Genomic DNA, 10,178 nt, shown 5'->3' with positions numbered 1-10,178 from the left:
AGAGAGAGAGAGAGAGAGAGAGAGAGAGAGAGAGAGAGAGAGAGAGAGAATTTTGAATCTGTATGTAAAACATTTCATTGTTAAGGACCAGTGGATGCTGTTGCTGTCACTAAAGCAGGAAGAAATTTTAAGTGTTTATTTTGGTTCCCAGGTTGAGGGGACTGGAGAGCATCATGATAGGAATGACATGGCAGAAGGGGCCTGAGGCAGCTGAAATTACAGGGCAGAGAGAGAGGACTAAATTCTGGAGCTTACTCTGTCCCAAGAAACAGTGCTTCCCACAGTGAGAAATCTTCCGTTTTCATGCAAATTTCCTGGAAACATCTCCAAAGACTCAGTATAAAAAAAAGAAAATTGAGTCCTCTTCTGAGTTGCTCTTTAATTTTGTTTGCATTCTTTCATCTTATTTTCAGTTTCTCCATACCCAGGTCAGGTCATTATTTCAGAACATAGCTCTGGCAGCTTTTCTCAGTTGAGGTGGGATCTGAATGTTTGTGCATTGCTTTATCCATGGAGAATTCCTTAATTAATTACACTACCTTTGTGGCGATAAGCCTTCCCATTAAATATAGAATAGATGTGATTAGCTGATAGCTGTCATATATCGGATCAGTTACCTGGTAATGACAGCAATTAAAAGTTATTTGGATTTGAAAGTATTTCCAAACAAGATCCACCAAGACCTTGAGAAGAGGCCTAGTGTCCCGTGGGAACTTCCTCTTGACTTTGCTCCTCTTCTTGTTGTCCTTGGTTCAAGGTGTATAAACCAGTCAGCACAACTGAAGGCTTCTTTTGATCTAAGAACGTTGGTTCTTGGACTGTCTCTTCTGTGGCATTTTGAGGGTTAATGAGCACCAGAGATTTCTGATATAAAGAGTTTTCCAAAGGGAGACATGTTGCTCCCAGGTCTTTGCTACTAGCTGGAGCAGGGTCTCAGAATAAAGCAGAAGAATCTGATAGCTTGTGTTAAAAAGAACTTTGTCTTTCTAACATATGCTTCCGTGTATGCTTGCAGCCACCAAACACAAGGGCAATACATGCTCCATTGTGACAACAGAAGGCCATGGTGACCAGGCCTTGTTGTTCAGAGAAGATGCCATAAAATAAACTAGAAGCAGAGAAGGGCTGAAAAGACAAGGTTCAGTCTCTGGGTAACATGTTGGCTCCCCGGGGATAAAACCAGCTAAAAGGCTTATTTGCATGCTGTTTTGGGAGGACGTTTGTTACTCTTGTTTCTGTTGTTTTTACCATTTTACTTGGTTATTTATGGTTCGTGTTATGAACATGAAGGCTCCAAAAAATCTGATTCCATTTCCCCTGTGTCCTCACACCTTATTGGCTTACAAGTTGCAATTTCACACTTTGGGGCACACAACTCCTGGCTTAGATAAGTGGAAAGGAAACCGAGGGGAGAGACACATCTGGAACAAAGTTAAAGTGTGACAGAGACACCAGGATTTCATGTGAGAAATGAAAGACAACCTGGACAGGGCAGAAGTATGGAGAAGAAATTCCCACAGGCTCCCAGAAGGCTCTCTGAAAGGGGGCTACTTACGGTGCAGTTCAACTGAGAAAGTTTGTCAGCCTCAATCAAGACACCAAATTTGATTCTCTTCTATAAGTTAAACAGAGGTGAGAGTGAACAGCTTAGAAATTGACTATGAAAACAGTCTGGTACCCGGTCATTTTGCCCTGGCGTGTTGCCAAAGACACCATAACTCCTGTACTGGTGTCAAAGGTGGTGCTAAAGATATTCAGGAGGGCTTGGGAGGCTTCCTATGATACACTGTGCTCTATTAACTTTTTGTAAATTTCCAATTTATTAAAAGTGGGTTAAAAATGTACTTCTATGAACCATGAGAAAGAAATGAGCAAATATTGCTAAATTATATGTTACCAAAATCTTGGGGGTAAAGAGAACTTTCTAATTAGATAACACTACCATAGACACAAAACACTCTTAGCAAAATATGGGTTGCTAATAATTTTATTGGGCTTCTCTAAAAACACGTGTGGGAAATAGTGTCACATCCAATCAATTTGGATTGTAACTTTTTGTTCTCAGACCAAAGAAATGGATACACAAGGCTCAACTCAGATCAAAATTGCTTTCTGTGACAAGTGTTTGAGTTCCCCTTTCTTCTTGTATATATTTAAACATTTATAGCCCTTTGCAATTATTATCCGTGAACAACTTACTTAAGTAACTCACTAATAAAACCAACCATGTGCCACAGGACACATTTATAATTCCTTAGGTAAAATAGGGTGAACATTAGGATCCTTCGGAGGAAGAGCAAGTATCCAATTGTGCATACGGTTGTTGAATATATAAAAAATTTAATTTGACTAATTAGTGACTTGGGTTTGATAGGCAATTACTTTGGTTAGGAGAGTCCTGTGATTCCTATATTACTCTTTCTAAAAAGGAAAATAATGAGACATAAGGACCATTAAGAGAAAGTTTGCTCAGAAAGCAAAGAAGGGAAAATTTAAAGACATCATTTTCTTTTGAAAGTATGCTCCTGCCTAGGTTTCCTGCTCCGTGGAAGGCTGCAGGCAAGAAGCCCTTTGGCCCACCTTTCACCCCTCACATTTTCTATTCAAAGCCGGTCAGACCAGATGGCCATAAATGCTATCTTTATTGAATCGTGAACCTTAGTACTTTATCTGAAATATGTGAGTATTAATCAGAGTTCCAAGATCTAAGAAATATATATAAAATGTCAACCTCTAAGAAGCAGAGAATCCACTCTTACCAACTCTCTCATATACGGGGATGAAGGCTTTTTATAGCATGTGGCAAGGAGGGTGTTTGGTTGGTGGTTTTGAAAGGACACACTCAAACATTGGGCAAACAGTAAGACTCAGAATGCAAATATTAACAGCAACGAGGACAAACAACGCTGAATTTCCTATTGAGTTTTTTAAGTGTAGCACAGTTGTGCGGCTAATCAATCTTTTGAGGGTCCTGAAGCCCAGCCCGGTCAGTTTGCTCTCATTTCCAAAAAATTGATGACATTGGAGACAAACAATTGAAGGTTCTATATCTCCAGTGGTGCCTACCTGTGGGAGATCCTGTGGACATGCAGACACCGGGAAGAATCTAAAACATCGCATAGAAGATCCATTATGAAGTTACCCAGACTTTCAGACCATGGTAGTGCATCCTGGTTCCCCAGGACAGCTGATGACCTTAACAGGAAGTAGGCATCTTCAGGCAGTGTGGCAACACGTGCTTCTAATGCCAAAACTTACGGCCCGAGACAGGAAGATGGCTGTCAGTTTGAGGCTAGCCTAACCCAGTCTGAGTTATGTGAAAGAAGACAAACAGTAGAAGAAAAATAATTTTTACCAAAGTATTAGACACTTAGTTGTCATTGCATATTAAAAATATTTGTGATATTTATCTGCTATAGTCATTCAGAAAACTTGTCAGGCATTATGAGTGTGTAGGATCATAGAGAAAATTCTTTGAGTGGGGGCCACGTAGAGCTTGCCTGGATTCTGAATGAGAAACATGTGCCAACAGTGATTTCATTTTTTTTTCCTCTTTAGAAAAATAAGTGATTTGAAAAGAACATGGATAATCAAGTTGAAATCCATGCAACCCCAGGATTGCTACATCTACGCTTAAGTGGTAGCCAGAGAGCGAGCATACAATAAAGACAAAAAGCGGCTTTTTGATGTATTTATGCCAAGGACTCTCCATCTCCATTTTAATTTCTATCACCGTTGTGCTGGTCCTGGTGAGAGACTCCTCTTTGCTCTTACCTGGCACAGAGGTATCAGAATAAAACCTTTGCAGACTCCATGGTTTCCCGTAGAGTCTCGTGTGTTTGTCCACACATTTGACGTGTGAAACACGAGAGTAGTACCAAAGAGGACCAGCTCCCCCCTCTATTGTACAGAATTTGTTCCAACTTGTCTCTATGCATCTGTCTGTATTGTAGATGAAGGCTGCTTCTTTCATGAAGTCCCATAAGGCTTTTCTGCAAGGAGTAACACTCATTTAACAAGTGCACTCTGCCGTGCAGGCGGGACCTGCCAGGAGCAACAGCAAGCCTAGAACGGAAATGTTGTTTAATGAATATTTATTGATTATGAATATTCATTAAATTAACATCTTTATGGCCAGCCTCAGGCTTCCTAACTTATGTGGCAGTAAAGTGGTTAAGTAAAGTTTTCGAACCGGTCTTGAAGCTCTTTGAGGTTCAGAGAATAGAAAGATGACCCAGGGCAAGCTTTCTTCTGGAACAGAAGGGACTCCCAGATGTTCTAATGTGGTCAGTGTATATCCTTGGCATCGAAACTGCTGGTTTGTGGATCAGGGTGAAAAGTGACCTGATTCTCCTTTTCCACCCCACACCCCCCTCTGATAAATCCCTACAGAGTGTCCTGTAACCATGTGCTGTTTGTGTTTTCCATCTTCTCCATCTTTATGATGAATTTACTAATCCTACTGCCCCCCCTACTACCCCCCCCCCTCCCGCCAGTCTGGCGTGGGTTGCTGAGCCGGCTTGCATCTCCAGGACTAGGCTTGCCCTCCTTCAACTCGTTTAGGAGAACAGAGTCTTTCTAACTCACATTTTCACTCATGCAATTTCCCTGCTTAGAATTCATTAGAGATTTCCCACGGCCTTTAACTGAAATCCAAGGTCCTCAAGCTAGAATTGCATCTTGCTGTACTCTTAACTTCAAGTCTCGCCAGCTCCTATTCTGATTTCAGGCTGCCTGCTGCAGTGAAAACCATGCGTGATACCTCCTGTCGACGGGCCTGGGATCTGCTCACTCTAGGGCCCCAGGATGTAACTCTAATCCCACGGAACTGATCATGCTGTCGTTATTACCTCTGGCCTCCTTTCCCTGAAAGTCCTTTCTAGATCTCCTAAAATTGTCATAGATAATCCTCCTTTTTCCTTTCATCCTATGCAAGCCCTGCTGTTCTGAAGTGCAGCGGTCTGCAAGGACATTCCCTTGCAGTGTTCTTCATACTCCCTACAGAGCCTGTGAAATCTGGGAATGCATATCTTATTCATCAGTGTAACATCAGGGCCACTGTAGCGCTCAAACACATGGTAGGTGCTGAATGTGCAGGAACCGTTGTAGAAGTAGGTTGATCAATATGCAATTCTTCCAGAAGCCTTCTCTGAGGGGTTCCTTCCTTGGAGCTGTGTTAGGTGGTCCTGAGACTATCATAGATTTTATGTTTCTGGGGAAAAATTAATGTCAGAGAGTCATAGGGAAATGCCATTATATCCAATGCCAGGCAAACTCAACCCAGTGTTCAGTTTTCATTTGAGTATCAACATTGGTTGCTTAAAATATTAACCTAGGAATTCAGCTGGCTTCTCTGAATACAGGGTGTTGGTTGTTAGCAACATTGATACCACCAGCTAAGGATAATTAAAATGAAATAGAGGAATTTTTAAAAGGAGTCTCAAAGAATATCATGGAAGATGCATGGCAGACCTCATTAGAAGAAAGTTGGGCCATTGCCTATAATTCCTGTATCTCCTCCCTGTCCCTCCAGCATCCCAGCAGCAGTGGTGTCCTGTGCTCCTCAGACCGTGGAGGGGACTCTGTATTATTTATAATGGCAGTCCCAACAGAATGCCATTCTCTTCTTTTTGATTTCTAAGGAAAGTATGGCTTCTCTAGCATAGAAATAAGTGAAGATTTACTCAGGGGTTTATTTCTGAAAGCTAAGGAAGTTGTTTTACTATTGCAGTTTATAGTAAGCTGAGAAACCAACCCAAAAGACGTAAGTCCCAAGAGAAATGTTTGGTTTAGCAACATAAATCACCCACAGGTTCTCCTTTGAGGCTACCAGTGTGAATATAGGGAATTTTTTTTTATTGGGCTTCACTTGAAACATTTTCTAATTTTAATAACATTTCATTCGCCATCATATAAGCTACACTGACTATTTGTTTTATTAGTTCTGCAACAACTCCAGTGAGGTGTTAGGGTTCTTCAGGGAAACTCAACTAATTGTCTGTCTGTCTGTCTGTCTGTCTACTTGGTTCTCTCTCTCTCTCTCTCTCTCTCTCTCTCTCATTTATATACTTCTATCATCTACATATATATATAATGTATATTTATTATCTGTATTTATCCGTTTTTCATCTATCATGCGTAAACCGGTTTATGATCTCACGCTGAGGTTCAGAAGTCTCATGATCTTTTGTCTGTAAGATAGAGACATGACAAATCTGGTTATATAGTTTAAAAACAAAAGGTACAAAATATCATCAACCATGTAGATTATAGGCTGAGGGTTAAGGTCAAGTGCTAAGAACCTGAAGGAGATTGTTCCTCCATGTTAGCATTTCAGACTCAACTCTCTGCCACCGTTTGTGTTCCCTTTTTATTGCAGAGACTCATGTGTCTTCTTTCACACAAAGCAAAGCACAAAGCAAGGAACACCTTCTCTACTAGGTCACTACTCAAATTCTAACATCTTCTCAAAACACTCCCCTTACATTAGCTATATGGGCACCTCATGGCCCAGTCAACTGACATATAAATTCAACCATTGTATGAATGAGGTCATCTTTGATTTTATTCTAGGAACAATGCAAGTCCCACCTTTTCACTAAGGTTTTGTCCTGCCCATCGGCAAAATGATTTCCAATGGGTTTGTTTGGTTTCTAGATGTGTTTACCTTTTGCTCTATGATTGACTTCTCATGGCTTACTCCTCCATGCCCTGCCTGCAAGTATCCAGTAGATTTGAATGTGGAAATACCTCTTATACAGAAGCAAAAAATGGCTGTACTGTCACAGAAACTTTGCTTTTTGGGGTTCTGTTTTCTTTCATAACTTCAGTGGTAGCTGCAATCAGTGGATGATGGGAGTTTTCTGTTTTGGCTATTTTAGGGTTGGGAGAGATTCCTTTCCAATAAGGCCCACACTGTCATCAGAGCAGGTTCCTTCCCATGATTGAGCTTTTGCTTGCATGGAGATTGCTGTGCTCCCTGTCCCTTTACGGGACTCATCCATCATCTCCGGGGTCTGCATCTGAGCCATAGTGGAACTTGCTGTTAGTCTGCCTGAAGCTGGATCCTGCGCTGTGTGCGCAATCCCTCTTCTTCCATCATTAATTCTTCAGTTTCCTGTCTCCCTGAACAGGGGGGGAACAATGCCTTTGTGTACAGCCTCTCTGCACGAAGCTCAGTAGAATCAAACCATTGCAGCATTACTGAACCAAGGGCTGCAGATGTCAGAAGTGTCTTGTGAGCTACATCAGAGACATCAGCCCTCTGTGTTCATGTCAAGATGCTGCTGCTTCAGGCTCCCTTGGGCAAGTCTGACCCCGTTTGCAGTTCTTCCTGCTCTCCCCGTGGAGATGGGCCTCACTGTTTAATGCTTAACAAATGCTCTGCCACACAGGGGTCCAGATGCAGCCTTTTCCCTAATCAGAGTGATGGCATGGCTCTCCTCCCCATGCCGCATTCCCTTCAGGGGATTCTCTGCTCATGCTTGCTTGCTTCTGCGAAGGCCGCTCATTCTGTGTGGATGGGGGTCCTGGGTATAGGAATCCTAAGGGCTGCCTGAGTATGAACGGCTTTCATGAGAAAAAGGATATCGACATTGTTTGGTGTCTCTAGAGGCTAGAACAAGAGTGAACGTTTAAAGGAAGCAAATTTAGATGCAACATAAGGAAACATGGAATGATGAACCAGTTCCATCTATTGAGAGTGTAGGCCCCATGAGTAGGCTCCTCTTGAGGCTGACCAGAAAGAAGAACAGGAAATCCAGGCAAGAGGAAGAAATTACTGAGTTGATAATTCAAAATGGACTAGACTGCTTCGAAGGTGCCCTGTCATTTTATGATGTAATGATGTGTGTGTGTGTGTGTGTGTGTGTGTGTGTGTGTGTGTGTGTTGGCATTGGTACTTTTCTTTTTTTTTTTATTGAGCTATATATTTTTCTTCACTCTCCCCTTCCTCTCCCCTCCCCTTCAACCCTGTCCCATGGTCCCCATGCTCCTAATTTACTCAGGAGATCTTGTCTTTTTTTACTCTTCATGTAGATTAGATTCATGTATGTCTCTCTTAGGGTCCTCTTTGTAGTCTAGGTTCTCTGGGATTGTGAACTGTAGGCTGGTTTCTTTTTTGCTTTATGTCTAAAAGTCACTTATGAATGAGTACATATGATAGCTGTCTTTCTGGATCCGGGTTACCTCACTCAATATGATGTTTTCTAGATCCATCCATTTGCCTGCAAATTTCAAGATGTCATTATTTTTTTTTCTGGTGTGTAGTATTCCATTGTGTAAATTACCACATTTTTTGTATCCATTCTTTGATCAAAGAGCATTTAGGTTGTTTTCAGGTACTGGCTATGACAAACAAAGCTACTATGAACATAGTTGAGCACATGTCCTTGTGACATGGTTGAGTATCCTTTGGATATATACCCCAAAGTGGTATTGTTGGGTCTTGAGGTAGGTTGTTTCTTAATTTTCTGAGAAATTACCATACTCATATCCAAAGGGAATGTACCAGTTTGTACTCCCACCAGCAATGGAGGAGTCTTCCCTTTACCCCACATCTTCACCAGCATAAGTTATCATCAGTGTTTTTGATCTTGGCTATTTTATACATGTCAGATGGAATCTCAGAGTTGTTTTGATTTGCATTTCCCTGATGGCTAATGATGTTGAACATTTCCTTAAGCATATTTCAGCCATTTTAGATTCCTCTGTTGAGAGTTCTCTGTTTACGTCTGTACCCATTTTTTTTATTGTATTATTTGTTCTCAAAAGGATGTAAGGATTTTAATCTTAGCCTGTCTCCCTGCGGCTCTCCCTTGTTCTGACCTTTCTCCTCCTAGACTTCCCCCTCTCCCTTTTTATTCTTTCTTTCTATATTCTTCTCTCTTCCTTCTTTGCTTGCTTTCCCCTTCTTATTCTTAATTGGTTTTAATTAAAATTAAATTATACTCAAAAAATAGTAGGCCTTGACGATCAGCAGAAAATATAATGGTTGACACTCTTTTACTTTCTACCTACCTGCTCCCTACCTTTTTCTTTCTAAATAAGTCAAAATATATAATCTTATCGTATGCACGATTTTAAAAAAATTCTCTTTCAAGAATTTCCCTGACTCTCGCTCACACAGCTAGTCGAAGACAGCACAGTCTTTGAACTCCTGGCTGTCAAACATCTTCTGTAGCCCCAGAGATGAAGTTTGGACGTTGCCTTTCACCACCTTGTCTCTGCTGAAAGTGCGAGCTGTTACCTTAAAGAGTCTCCATGGCTGGGAAACACTTGCCTGCAATTGTAGCTGCTGTTCCTCATAGAAATTCAGATTCGGAGCTGAGCTTCTAAGCTTCCCATTACAGAGCTCCCACAGAACCTGCTCACTGAAGAGCTCCTCTTTTAAAAGTTGGCTTTCCACCAAATTGGTAGAAATTCAAAAAGAAAACAAGCAAACAACAACAACAAAAACCCCACTCCAGTCCCTAGTTTTTCTGCTGATGTATTTTGCCTTTTTATGGCTCAGACTCCATATCTTAATTTGTGCCACTTAATTCCAATTGCAAGGCTGATTGGTGGTGTCCCCAGAATGACATGCTAGTCCCCCAGCATTTGAGCACTAAGCTTTTAGTACCCAGATATCTGTGTAATTTTTCTGAGAAAAGTCTGTGGCCTTGGGGTGAGGCTTTCCTTGTAGGGCAGCAGAGTAGCAGTGATTAGACAAAGTCAAATGACGATCATTTGGTATTATCCTTGTGTGTTTATTTGCTTGATTTTTTTTCTGAAGGCGAGAAAATTCATTTTGTTGGCAAACATACTGACATTCACATACATTTGTGGAACCCCAGAACCAAAACAAATTTGAAGAAGCAGACCCCCGAACTGCATATGGAAAAGGTGGATTGCCACTTGAAGCTACAGCCAGCTCCAGACCCCATCCAAAAGCTTTATGCACCAGACTTTTACACAGACCCAACAACAGGGCTGCTAGTGTTTCTAAGAGCCTCCTACTAGGCTAAATTGCTTTCTAATAATATGATACATATATATATATCTAATTATATGATATATATCTAATAATATGATATATATAAAAGATATATATATATATTCTCTTTTGAGTGAAAATCATAGCTTGTGGCATATCTGCACGTGTCTTTCTTTTTATAATCTGTGTATGTGCATGCACATTT

The sequence above is a fragment of the Microtus ochrogaster genome, chromosome 21, assembly GCF_000317375.1.
Source record: "Microtus ochrogaster isolate Prairie Vole_2 chromosome 21, MicOch1.0, whole genome shotgun sequence".
In the NCBI taxonomy this organism is placed as follows: domain Eukaryota; kingdom Metazoa; phylum Chordata; class Mammalia; order Rodentia; family Cricetidae; genus Microtus; species Microtus ochrogaster.
The sequence above is the reverse complement of the archived record's forward strand: the minus strand, read 5'-3'. Positions refer to the sequence as shown.